The 13851-nt window shown below is 33.1% G+C and overlaps 1 protein-coding gene and 1 non-coding gene across 2 annotated transcripts in view; both read left to right on the top strand.

Moving 5' to 3' along the window:
• GABRB3 (gamma-aminobutyric acid type A receptor subunit beta3) overlaps positions 1-13851 on the top strand; it is a 468239-nt gene that overhangs the window by 75428 nt on the left and 378960 nt on the right. The window lies entirely within an intron of this gene.
• Positions 1536-1643, top strand: LOC114196559 (U6 spliceosomal RNA). Its single transcript, XR_003606724.1, has one exon. It is a non-coding gene; the product is annotated as a U6 spliceosomal RNA (small nuclear RNA).

The raw sequence follows: 13851 nt of genomic DNA, 5'->3' as shown, positions 1-13851 counted from the left end.
TAGATATAATATAGATATAGATATTAGGGTTTTTGATTAATTTTAGATCTTCTAACATTTCAACTTTTTAATTTGGCTTTGTCTGAGTTGTGTTAATGTCTTATTATTAGTTCCTATTTCTCCTAGAATCTCTTTAACTTTCTACTTTTAAACGTTTCTTCATTTGGTGCATAGATAATAATAATTTTTATGTATTCATGGGCAAATGTAATCTTTTTATAAAATGTCCTTCTTTTGCCCTTCTTTCATTTAATACTTTTTTCATTAGATTGTATATCTTTTCTGAAATGAAGATCACAGTTCCTACATTTCTTTAAATTAATAGACTTTATTTTTTATAACAGTTTTAGGCTTACACAATTGAGCAGAAAGTACAGAACATCCCCAGATACCCTTTCTCCCTGTCAACGTGGTTTTTCTTATTATTAACATATTTCCTTAGGGTGATACATTTGTTACCATTGATGAACCAATATTGGTATATTACTATTAATTAATGGCCATAGTTTACATCTGGGTGAACTCTTTGAGTTATACCATTTATGACTTATGACAAATGTATAATGTTGTGTACCCCCAATTTCAGTAACATACAGAATAGTTCCACTGCCCTAAAAATCTTCTGTGCTCCTCTTATTTATTCCTCCCTCCTCCCAACCCTTAGCAAACAGTGCTCTTTTTACTGTCATTATAGTTCTGCCCTTTCCAGAATGTCATATGATTGAAATTCACACAGCATATAGCCATTTTAGACAGACCCCTTTCACTTATGCAGCGTGCTTTCAATATGTAAATTCAAATAATTTTATTCTATTATCATTTCCTTGACTTATAGTCTTTTATTGAAATATAATGGACATACAATATTGTATTAGTTTCAGGTGTACAATATAGTGATTTAAGAATTCTATACATTACTTAGTACTCAGCATGATGAATATAGTCATCACTGTTACCATCCATTATTACAATATTATTGACTCTATTCCTAATGCCTTTTCATTTCTGTGACTTATTTATTTTATTATAGTCTTAAATATTTTCCTAGTTTCAATGCTTTAGTGTTTTTATCAGAGAAGTTCCATATTCCATATGTTGAACTCTCTTATATGTCTTCTATCTGTATTCCTTTTTCTTATGCCCTTTTTATCTTTTCTCCATTTGTATTTGATAATTTTACCCTTCCCTTTTTTGTTTTCTCTTTCTCTTACAGTGTTTACCATGATATTCATCACCATTAGGGTTTTCTTTTTTCATTTTAAATGCTTCTGAAATATTAAGCTAGAGTTTTTGTCCTTAGTTTTGGTTTTCCCAGAAGGAGACCATGAGAAGAGGATTCAGGTGAAATAGTTTATTTGATATATGGAGGAAACACATGGGGAGATAATGGAAGTAAGTGAGGCAAAGGAGGGAAAGACAGGCAATTGAGTACATTATCAATAATGTTACCTTTCTGGGTAACTAGAACATAGTCCTCCTGGAGAACTTCAGACACTAAAGCAAAGATGCTGTCCAGAATGATTGGGCATTTGAGCATGCTTACTTCAGCATCACCTATACTAAAAATTGTAATGATACGGAGAAGTTTAGTGTGGCCCCTGCACAAGGATGGCTTGCAAATTTGTGATGTGCTCCATAAAGGGTGTTTTAACTAGGTATTTTCAAATTTCCATTATTGATTGAGGTTTGCTCCAGGAAAGCTTTCATTCTAAGGCACTTCTCCAACTCTGGAAGTAGAGAAGCCAAGCTCTAGGAGCCAGAAAATGTCCTTGGCAATGACATGGAAATGCTGAAAGTGGGGCAGGCAAATGCCAAATACGGTGGAGAAGGGGCACCTACAGTGTCACATTTTTCATCACATTTTTACATTTCACATTTTATATTTCTTTTTGTCACTTTTTTTTCTGGCAGGTTTTATTATTTGGTGGCATGCTATTATGTTAATATAAATATGTTCCCAAGTCCTTGCTTTGTTTTATTAGGAGAACCTTATGTGAAAGCAGCAATGATTCAGGGTAGCTCTCAAATTCATGGCTCAAGGCACACTCTTAAAAATAAAAGTATCTTAAAATATCAAAAATAACTCTTTGTGTATCCACTTCTATGTTCCTTGGGATTAAGTCTGATTCCAGAAGGCTTCTAATCTTTGTCTTTGTGTGGGTCAGAGTTCTACATCACTTCATTTTCCTTTTACAGTACTCTTTCTGCCTATGCCATACCTTCTTTCTCATTACATCTTTCCAATCTCTGAACCATCTTTTTCCTATGATCCTGCTTAATTTAGGTTTTGTTACCATGAATTATTCTTTGGAGTAGAACTTCGACCTTTGGAAAGGAAATGTTTGATCTTTCTGGGATCTTAAGTGGTTTGGGCTGCTTCAGTATTACTTCCCATTTAATATTTCCCCATAAATTTCATACTTACTTGAAATGAGAAACCTATGAGAACTTTTCTAAATAACACTAGTTTATCTCAGATTTGCTCATCAGGTTATTTCTTAGTGTGCACTTTTTTTTTATGGTGGAGGTGGTATTTGTCATTTTTGTGTTCCTAGGGTCATTCTATACTTCAAATTTCTGTGCCACTATGGAGCAACGGTTGGTCCCATATATAGCTGGTGGCTCTTTTGTATTTGGTCATGCCTTCCCCTATTTTGGATTTCACTGAGATTCCTTGTCATCTAGTTTGGTTGAAAATGCTACATATTTTTACCCTCCTACCTCTCATCTTTTCTATCCAAGCTGCTTTGTTTGGTTTTCATGAATGTATTTGGGGATATCAAAAGCACAAACAGACAAAAAGCATATGATGTTACCACACTCTTGCTGCCAGAATTTCTCTATTTCTTCTGGAGTCTGTTTTGGTAAGATTATTTTCTTCAAGAGATTGTAAATTAAATAAATAAAAGTATATCTCAATTGCTGCAGAATTAGAACAAAGATTTTATAATAACATTTTATTATTTTTTAATTTCTTCAATATCTGTAGAGATACTTCATATTTTATTTCTAAATATTGATTATGTGTGATGTATTTTTATTCTTCTTGAAATCTCACCAAGGGTGTCATCATTTTTTATTTGTCTTTTCAAATAATAAACTTTGGCCTTGCTAATAATTATCTTTATTATATGTTTGTTTTCTATTTATTTGATCTCTGCTATAATCACTCATTATTTTTATCTTCTACTTTTTTAAATTGGATTTTTTTCTCTACCTTCATGGAATGTACATTTAGTTAATAATTTTTTAGTCTTTTTTTCTTTTCAAATGTAAGTATTTGTGGTAACTTTTCTCCTAATAATTTTTAGCTGTATCCCACAAATTTGGTATATAGATTTTTAGAGTTTGTTTCAAATTTTTCAAAATCCTTATATTTTTCTCTGATCCATGAGTTAATTTTCAAGAAAATAGTAATTTTGTATTTACTTTTTGTCATTGATTTCTAAATTAATTTTATTTTATTTAAGAAACATGCTTTATATTATTTCATTCTTTTGAAATTTATTGAGCTAGGTTTTAAGACATTACATTTGTAAATATTTTACATAGTCTTGCAAAAAAATGTATTCTGTATTCATTGGGCGAATTAATGTCCTTATATAAGGTCAATTTTGTTAATAGTATTGCTCAAATTTTCTTCAACTTCACTGTTATTTTGTCTGTTTTGTTTGTTTGTTTTTACAAATAAGTGTTTCAAAGAGTCTTCTTTAGTTAATTGGACATTTTTTCATTCTATAGTATCCACTTGATCCCAAGTAATGATATTGCCTTAAAGTTTATTAAAGTCTTACCAATTTTGTTCAAGTATAGCTATACACTTTCCCTTTGGGGTACCATTTCAGATATATTTTTCCTCATTATTTTTCATCCTTTTTTTTTATTATGTTCAGTTAGCCAGCAAAGTACATCATTAGTTTTTGATGTAGTGTTCAATGATTCATTAGTTGCATATCTTTCTATTAAGATGACTCAGACATGAAATTGTCTTTTTTGAGTAAAAATATTCAATATTGTAAAAAAAATCTAATAAATCTGAGAATCACTGTCTTTTAAGTGGATTTTTTAGTCTAGCCATATTTAATGAAATTCTTAATATTTAAATTTAAGCCATATGAAATTGCCATTTTTATGTAGTCACATTAAAGATATCCTCAGTATTATTTTGGATGCTTTCTCTAGAGAAATAAGGCAAGAAAAGAAAGAAAGGACAAAAGTATCATTATTTTCAAGTACTATATAATACATACATAGAAAACTGAGTGAACTGAAGCAGATATTAGAAATTATTTTTAGCACTTTACAAAGATGCTTAGCTGCTTACTTAATATATGTTCTAATGGAAGCCTTTTAAATCATCAACAAGAATATAAAAACACACAAAAAAATCTCCTTTCACATTAGACAATCAATTAACAAAATACCTTAGAGTAAATCTAAGTACTCTATAGCACCTTAATGAAGATAATCACAAAATATCATTGAATGATGACATTTATCGAAATGTCATTGAATGAGAAGACTTGAAAAAAAGAGAGAATAGATACATCTGGATGGAAAAATACATTGAAACTATGTCAATTTTCATAGGTCTTATTTACTATGTCTAAATAGATGAGCAAACACTAAATTATAGTGTTATAGTACTTTATAACACTTCTGCTTTCATCTACAAAGTATGGGACATACTCTGCAATAAGTTGCAACATATATTAGACAGCACACTAGTTAAAAAGGAGAGGAAGTTCTGCTTTTAATTTTGTGGACTTGCAAACCTTTTCTGAAGCATTGACATTGGAGCTTTCATATATGTGACTGTATACTTTGCTATGATTTTTGGCATTTATTTTAACAGAACATAAGAAGAAAGATGAAGGAAATAAATTCTCACAGCCATACAGAGAAAAATGTTCTTTTTGGAGAATGAATTAAACTTGCAAAATTTCACTTTCTGTTGGTATTAATTTATATTCAGGGAACAGAAATATATTATTTAATATTAGTTTTAGCTCTCCTAGATTATTATTCTTAAAAGTTTCTCTACTATCTTCTTTATATGTCATCCCATAATCAATCTCTCCTCCATGTACAATCCAGTGTGATATTTTATTTATTTTGTTTTTTAAAATATTTATTTATTTATTTGAGAGACAGAATTAGAGCACAAGTGGGAGGAGGGGCAAAGGGGGAGAGAGAGGGAGAGAGAATCTTCAGCAGACTCCCCAATGAGCACAGAGCCCAATGTGGGGCTTGGTCCCAGGACCCTAATATCATTACCTGAGTAGAAATCAAGAGACAGAAGTCCAACTGACTGAACCACCCAGGTCCCCCAGTGTGATATTTTAAAGCTAAACAAAAAGAAATCACACCAATCCCTATGTGATTGCTATAATTCCCTATGACTTCCCCTTACAGTTAGAATAAAATGAAAATATAAATGCAACCCCCATGAGCCTACATGATCTAGCCACTCTCTTTCTCTCCTTCCTCAACAGCTATCCTTTTCCATCTCAACCACCATTGTCCCCTAAGTAAAAGAATCAGTGTTAGTGAATGAGGCACAGGAACCATGTCTTGGGTCTTCCCATGAAGTAATGATAGAATCTCCTAGAGCCATCTCGTGGCCCTGAGGAGAACTGGCCTGAAGATGGCTTGAACACCACAGTTGACAGATGGAAAGATGCAAGAACTGTCAATAAGCCAAACCTGGAGAAACAATTGTTCCAGTATTCTTGTTATGTAAAATAGTAATTCCTTATTGCATAAGCCAAAAAAGCTTACCTAAGACAGTTGGGCATCAGAAAACATTCATCAAAGGGGAAAAATTGGATAAAATAAAATGGATGTAAACTTTTGAGTAATGGAACCATAGAAAAAGCAACTATCTAGACTGTGTACTGAGAAAGTGCAATGGAAAAAGTGCCAATTGTCTGATAGGTAAAGAAGAGATTCCAGACTCACAGGAAGCAAAAATAACAGAGGCAAGAATGAGAACTGGGGCAGAAACTGGGAGATTTGTTGAAATAAATATATGAAAAAGCCAGCCCTACCCTTTTTTCTCCAATGCCCCATGCCCACAGCAAGACATTTTCATAGAAACATAAACTAGGAGGATCTTTTGCTGAGGAAAATGAACAAATAGGCACAAATAGAAATCCGTTAAATTTTTGTTGAAAGAATGAATGAGTACTTCCTAAAACTTAACATATGCTGCACCATAATGCACAGTAACTGATAGAGGCAGCAGTCAAAAAAGTCAGGAAGAATATATCAGATTTGAAGAATGACCACATTCACATATATAACCTTGTGTGTAACAATTCCAGAATATGAGGTGCCTGGGTGGCTCAGTTGGGTAAGCATCTGCCTTTGACTCAGGTCATGACCTCAGGGTGCTTGGATTAAGCCCTGCATCAGGCTTCCTGCTCAGTGCAGAGTCTGCTTTTCCCTCTCCCTCTGCCCCTCCCCCTGCTCATGGTCTCTCTCTCTCTCTCTTTCACTCTTTCTAATAAGTAAATAAAATCTTAAAAAAAGAATTCTAGAATATACACTATTTTTAGGTATACATAGAACATTTACTAAAATTAAATATAATGGGAGCTAAGGAAAGTATTAATACATTTAGAAGAATTAAAACTACATCTTACATTTTATTTTACCTCAGTGAAATTAAATTTAGATATCAACAGTCCTCCTCTCCTACCTTCCCTCTGCTCACAAATGATTAGAATTTAGTTACCCATTTGGGAATTAAGACAGTGTTTTTAAATAATGCATGAGGGAAATAAAAAATAACAATGGAAAATTTTAAAATATTATGAACCAAATGATAATATAAATAAAAGATATCAAATTTATGATATGTAACTGAAGCTATGCTGATAGAAAATAGATCATCTGAATGCATAAAAAAAAAAACAAGAAAAGTTAAAGATCAGTAATCAAATCAGGGAGTTTCTGCTTCCAGTCAAGATAGAGTTTTAAAGACTGGATTTAACCTCTTATCTGAAACAAAGGAAAATCAGACAGAAAAGTATAAAACAATGACTTTTAAGACATTGAAATTAGATAATGAAGGAAGTAATTGCTGAGAGATAGAAAATACATGGGGCAGGGGGCACCTGGGTGGCTCAGTCAGGTAAGTGTCCTCCTTTGGCTCAGGTCATGATCCCAGGGCCCTGGTATGGGGATCCAGCCTTGCACTGGGCTCCCTGATCAGCGGGGAGCCTGCTTTTCCCTCTCCCTCTGTTGCTCCCCTGGCTTGTGCTCTCTTGCTTTCTCTATCAAATAAATAAATAAAATCTTAAAAAAAAAAGAAAGAAAAAAAAAACCACAGAGGGTAACTCTATAATTGCTCCCACTGTCAATGCCTTGACAGAGTTGTTAAGAGAACTAAGAAAATTTATTTTTTATTTTTTATTTATTTTTTTATTATGTTCAATTAGCCAACATATTAACATCATTAGTTTTTGATATAGTGTTCAACGATTCATCAGTTGCTTACAACACCCAGTGTTCTGAGTTGAGGAGTTGGAGCCCAAAATCTGGAGAGACCAAAGCAGAGAAATTAGCAATATAGAATCTATAGATATTAAAGGATAGTAAAAACATATTAAGAACAACTTCATGCCAATAAACTTGGCATTTTAAATTCCTTTCAAGACATACAAGGCTAAACCAGGATAAAATGGAGAATATGAATAGCCTTATCTCTACTAAAGAAAAAGAGTTAGTAGTTAAAAATCTTCTCCCCTCGGGCACCTGGGTGGCTCAGTTGGTTAAGCGACTGCCTTCGGCTCAGGTCATGATCCTGGAGTCCTGGGATCGAGTTCTGCATGGGCTCCCTGCTCGGCGGGGAGTCTGCTTCTCCCTCTGACCCTCTTCCCTCTCATGCTCTCTCTCATTCTCTCTCTCTCAAATAAATAAATAAAATCTTTAAAAAAAAGAAAAAAATTCTCCCCTCAACAAACAAAAACAAACAAGCACTCCAGGTTCAGAGTTTCACTTGTGAATTTTACCAATAACTTTAAAAAAAATTAAATTCTACACAAAATCTTTCAAACATTGAGGAGCACGGAATGTTTCCCAAATCATTCTATAATGTCAACTTTACCATGATATTGAAAACCAGAAAATGACATTACAAAATAAGAAAACTGTAAACCAATATTCCTCATTAATATAGATACAAATGTCCTAAACTAAATTTTAGAAGATAATATTTAGCAATATATATAAAGAGAGTAATACATCATTATCAAGTAGAGTTTATAACAGAAATGCAAGGTTGTTTTAATATTCTAAATAAGGGATCAGCAAATTATTTCTTTTAAGGGCCAGCTAATAAATATTTTAGGTTATGGCTATATAGTCTTTGTCACAACTGTTCAGTTCTTCCACTGTAGCATGAAAATAGCTATATACAATACATAAATGGATGGCATGGCTGTGTCCCTAAAAAAAAAAAAATTTTTTTTCACAAAAACAGGCAGCTGGACCTTGCGCTATAGTTTGCTGACCACTGTTCTAAATCCTTTAATTTAAATCATCATATTAACAAATAAAAAAAGAAAAACAATATGATCAACTCAAAAGATGGAGAAAAAGCACTTGAACAAAACTTACATCCATTCCTACTAAAAATTTCAGCAAAACAAAAAAAATTAAAGGGAATTTCCTTCCCTGAAAAAGGACATCTACCAAAAAGCTACAGAGCTCGCATCATACTTAATAGTGAAAGACTGAATGTTTGACTTCTCAAATTAGGATAAATTCAAGCCTACCTACTCTCACCACTTCTGTTAAACATTATAGTGAAGATTCTAATCACTTAACAATAAGGCTAAAAAATGAAATTCAAATTCATCAAATTTGAAAGCAAGAAGTAAAATCATCATTACAGACACAGGATCATTTATATGGGATAATGTGATCCTCAAAAATCTACTAGACATCTTAAGAAAGCTTAATGAGATTGAAGGATATATGAATATAAAAAAATCTTTTTGTTTCTATTGATAATGACTGACTAAAATTGAGATATAAAATAAAACTCAATTTTTAAGTAGTATCAAAACCTATAAAATACTTCAGACTAAATATGACAAAATATGTAAAACAATATACACTTAAAACCACAAATATTGTTGATAGAAATCTTAGAGGAACTAAATAAATGGATCAGAAGACTCCTAAAATTGATCTTAGAATGAATGCAATCACAATGAAAATCTCCTCATGTTCTTTGTAGTAACTGACAGAGTAATACTAAATTTCCTATGGAATGTAAAGCCAATAATTTTGAAAAATAAGATCAAAGGTGGAAGACTAATATTACTTGATTTCAAAACTCATAAAACTTTAATAATCAAGACAATGTGGCATTTGTGAGAAGACAGAAAATTACATCAAAGTAATAGAACAGAAAGCCCGTAAATAGACACATGCATACATGGAAAAATGAAATTTTTTTCGAAAAATAATTCTTAATGAAAGCACAAGGCAACTGATTTGTGTTCATTGATTTTGTATCCTACCACATTGCTGAATTGCTGTATGAGTTCTAGGAACTTGGAGGTGGAGTCTTTGGGTTTTCCACATAAAATATCATATCTTCTGTGAAGAGAGAGAATTTGACTTCTTTGACAATTTGAATGCCGTTTATTTCTTTTTGCTGTCCAATGGCTGAGGCTAGGACTTCCAGTATTATGTTGAACAATAATGGTGCTATTAAGGAGGGCACATGTTGTGATGAGCACTGGGTGTTATACACAACTAATGAATCGCTGAACACTACATCAAAAACTAATGATGTACTATATGTTGGCTAACTGAACATAATAAAATTTTTTAAAAATAAAAGTGCCTGTAGAGCAATAGTTCTGAAATTTTATGCCCTAAGATTCTTTTTCTACTTTTGAAATATTATTGTAAACAACCTCTTGGTAAATAAACTTTATTAACAAATAAAAAGAAAAGAAAACACAAAGGCAAATCAGTAAAGGATTATTTTTTCAAAAATATTGCAGAAAAATTAGATATCTAAGTGTAGAAACAAATAAACTTCTATCTTTATGCTATATATGAAAATTAACTAAGAATGAATCACATATTTAAATATGAAACCTAAAACTATATAACTTTCACAAGAAAACATAGGAGAAAACCTTTGTACTGATCTTGGGCTGGGCAAAGGTATCTCTGATATGACAGTAAAAGCATGATCCATAATAGAAAAAAAAATTGACGAATTGGATTTCATACAAACAAAAGCTTCTCTTTGAAAGACATTTTTAAGAAAATTAAAAGAGAATCCTCAGAATTGGAGAAAATATTTTCAAATAATATATTTTATTAAAAACTTACAATAAAAATATATAAAGACATTTTAAAACTTAATAATGAGAAACCAGTCAAAATAATTAGCAGTCTTTAAACAGGTACTTCACCAAAGAATGTAAACACATGAAAAGATGTTCAAAATTACAGCTTATTTAAAGAAATAAAAATTAAACCCACATTGAGGTATCACTACACACTTTTTAGAATAGTTTGCATTAAAAAGACTCGTGTGTTAGTGAGATTGTGGAAGAGATGGAGCTCTCATTTATTACTGTTAGGAATGTAAAATCATACAATCACTGTATTACACAGTATGCCAATTTCTTATAGAATTAAGTGTACTTCTTTCCATATTATCCATGCTTGAGAAGAAAACCAAAAAAAATCACTATTTCTATTCAACACTCACCTAGAAGTTATGACTACAACAATAAGGTGAAGGGAAAAAATATAAGGACTATAAAGGAATAATTAACATGATTATGTACATAAAAAAGCCAAAGAAATAATGGAGAGGTAGATTACTAAAATTAATAAGGTAATTTAGCAAACTGGATAGCAGTCCAGTATAGAAAAGTAAGTTGTAATGATTATATACCTACAACTGAGAAAAAATAAAATTTAAAAAAGAAACCCCTTACAATATTTTGAAAAACACATTAAATACAGAGTCATAGAATAAATAGTAAGACTGAGACTTAAGACAATAAAAAAAATACCCTCCACACTCAAAACCAGGAAAATAAACATTATGTAAAAAGTAATCTGCAAGGGCTGAGCCTCTCTGAATCCCAGTGCAAAAGGAGCTTAAAGCCAAGGATGGAGGAGTCATGAGAGGTGTGGGAGTGTGGAAAACACACCTCTGGCAAGCCAACCTTTAAACATACGATGTCTCTAGAAGAATCTGAAGCCTGTGGCAACTGAAAGGAAATGTAAGAACAAACCTCAAACAGAGCTAAACTCGACTAGTTTAATTGAAACCCTATCATAAAGCCCTAGATGAAGAAAAGGCATACCCATGTCTAGGGATGAAAACTGTTTTTTCATATTTAAGTCTTATACAAAATATACAGTTGTCAACAACAAAAAATATGAGGTATATATGAAGGCAAGAAAAAACACTTTCAAATGGCAAGATTTCCTTCTTTTTATGGTATATATATATATATATATCACATTTTAAATCAAATTATCCATCAATGGATATTTAGGTTGTTTCCATGTCTTGAATATTGCAGATAATGCTGCAGTGAACATAAAGGTGCAGATACCAATATAGCGATTTCGTTTTCTTCAGGCAAATACCCATAAGTGGAATTACTAGGTCATATGCAGTTCTATTTTTAATTTTTTGAGGACCTGTTTACTGTTTTCCATAGTGGCTGCACCGATTTCATTATCAACAGTGCACAAGGTTCCTTCCCTCTTCCCCACATCCTCTCCAGCGTTTGCTATTTCTTGTCTTTTTGATAATAGTATTCTAACAGATGTGAAGTGATGTCTCATTATGGTTTTGATTTATATTTCCCAGGTGATTAATAATATTGAGCATCTTTTCTTGTACTTGGTGGCCATTTTCTTTGGAAAAAATGTCTATTCAGTTCCTCTGTCTAGTTTAATTGGATTGTTTCTTTTCTTGTTATTCAGTTGTATGAGTACTTTATGGAATTTTGATATTAACCCCTTTCCTGATACATCCTTTGCAAATGTTCTCTCCTGTTCTAGGCTACCTGTGCATTTTGTTGATGGTTTCTCCTTATATATAAAACATTTTTCTTTGATGTTGTCTCACTTATTTATTTTTGCTTTTGTTGCTTGTACTTTGGATATAATATCCAAAAAAGTCTGGTGCCAAGACTGATGTCAAGGAATTTTTTCTGTTTTTTTTTTTTCTAGGACTTTTATGGTTTCAGGTCTTGTGTTTAAGTCCTAAATCCAATTTGAGTTAACTCCTGTGAGTGGTGTAAGACAGAGGTCTAATTTCGTTATTTTTCATGTGGATATCCAGTTTCCCCAAAAGCATTTATTAAAGAAACTATCCTTTCTTCATTGAGTAATCTTGGCTCCATTGTTAATTATTAACTGGCCATATATATGTGGCTTTGTTTCTGTGCTCTCAATTCTGTTCCATTGGTCTATGTATCTGTTTTTAAGTCAGTACTATAATCTTTGATTACATAGCTTTGTAACATGGCTTGAATCATGAAGTATGATGCTTCCAGCTTTGTTTTTTTCTCTACTTTGACTATTCAGGGCCTTCTGTGGTCCCATATGAATTTTAGAATTGTTTTTTTCTATTTCTATGAAAATGTCTTTGGAATTTTTATAGGGATTGCACTGAATCTTCACTTTTAGTTTTTTATTCCCTTTTGATCCTCTGATTGTATAATTTCAATTGATCTGTCTTTGAGTTCACTGATTTTTCTGCTTGGTCAAGTTTGATACTGAATTCTTCAACTCTAAAATTTGTTTGGTTCTTTTCTGTTTTTTCCTTGTTTAACTTCTTATTTTGTTTTTATAGTTTGCTTGGTATCATTAAATTATTCATCTGCTCTTTTGTAGCTCTCTGAGCATCTTTAGAATAATTATTTTGACATCACTATCAGGCAATTCATGTATCTCCATTTCTTTGGATTAGTTACTGAAGGTTACTGTATTCCTTTGGAGGTGTTATTTTTCCCTGATTCTTCATGTTACCTGTAGCCTTGCAGAGGTGTCTGTGCATTTGAAGAAGTTACTTTTCTACGTTTTATGGACTAACCTTGCTAAGGAAAGACTTTCACCTGCAAGTGGAAACACACTGGAGCGTACTGTGATCCGGGGTCCAGTGGTGGCATGGCACCAAGTCCAGGGCATGTGGCAGGTCTGGGTCCAGGAAGGCATGAGGTTTTATCAGTTCAGACTTCTAAGATCCACCGTATTGACAAATAAATGGTCTTTAGCTAGAGCTGTGAGGAGTCCAAAAGTGTCTATACAGACTATTGGGGTCCTCCTGAGTGCCTTTAGGTCCAGTATCTAGGGACTAGTGCAGGCATCAATTGTGGCCAGAGCAAACAGTATACACACACTCAGCTGCAGGAGCCAGCTGCAGGTCCTCTGTATTGGCAGAGTCCATTTGCAGAGACACACATAGTGGTGGGAGTCAAGACAAACAGTGAAGGCCAGGGCCAACTGCAAGCACAGGCACACTGGCAACTGTGGGTGCCCCGGCTGTGGTGTACTCTATGTTGGGTGTCACCATGGGGACACAGCAAGGGAGGCCAGCATCTAGATTCAAGCTGAGGTCATGTAGGTATCTAACTGGAAAGACTAGTTTCAGGTCAGATCCAGGGTGTCAGCTAGTGACAGCAGACAAGGCTGGATCTGGGCTGTGAAGGTCTTGATACATAAGAAGTACTCTTATGGCTGCATGGTCTCCCAGTGGGTACATAGCAGTGGAGGCTAGAGTCATGCAGGTATGCAGCTGGAGAGGCTAGGCTCCATTGTATGCACATTGGTGAGGAACAACTG

The sequence above is a fragment of the Eumetopias jubatus genome, unplaced genomic scaffold, assembly GCF_037043125.1.
Source record: "Eumetopias jubatus isolate StellerSeaLion01/CBP00866 unplaced genomic scaffold, mEumJub1_p1.0 scaffold_7, whole genome shotgun sequence".
NCBI classification, from domain to species: domain Eukaryota; kingdom Metazoa; phylum Chordata; class Mammalia; order Carnivora; family Otariidae; genus Eumetopias; species Eumetopias jubatus.
Note: the sequence above shows the minus strand (reverse complement) of the source record. Positions and strands in the feature narration are given on the sequence as shown.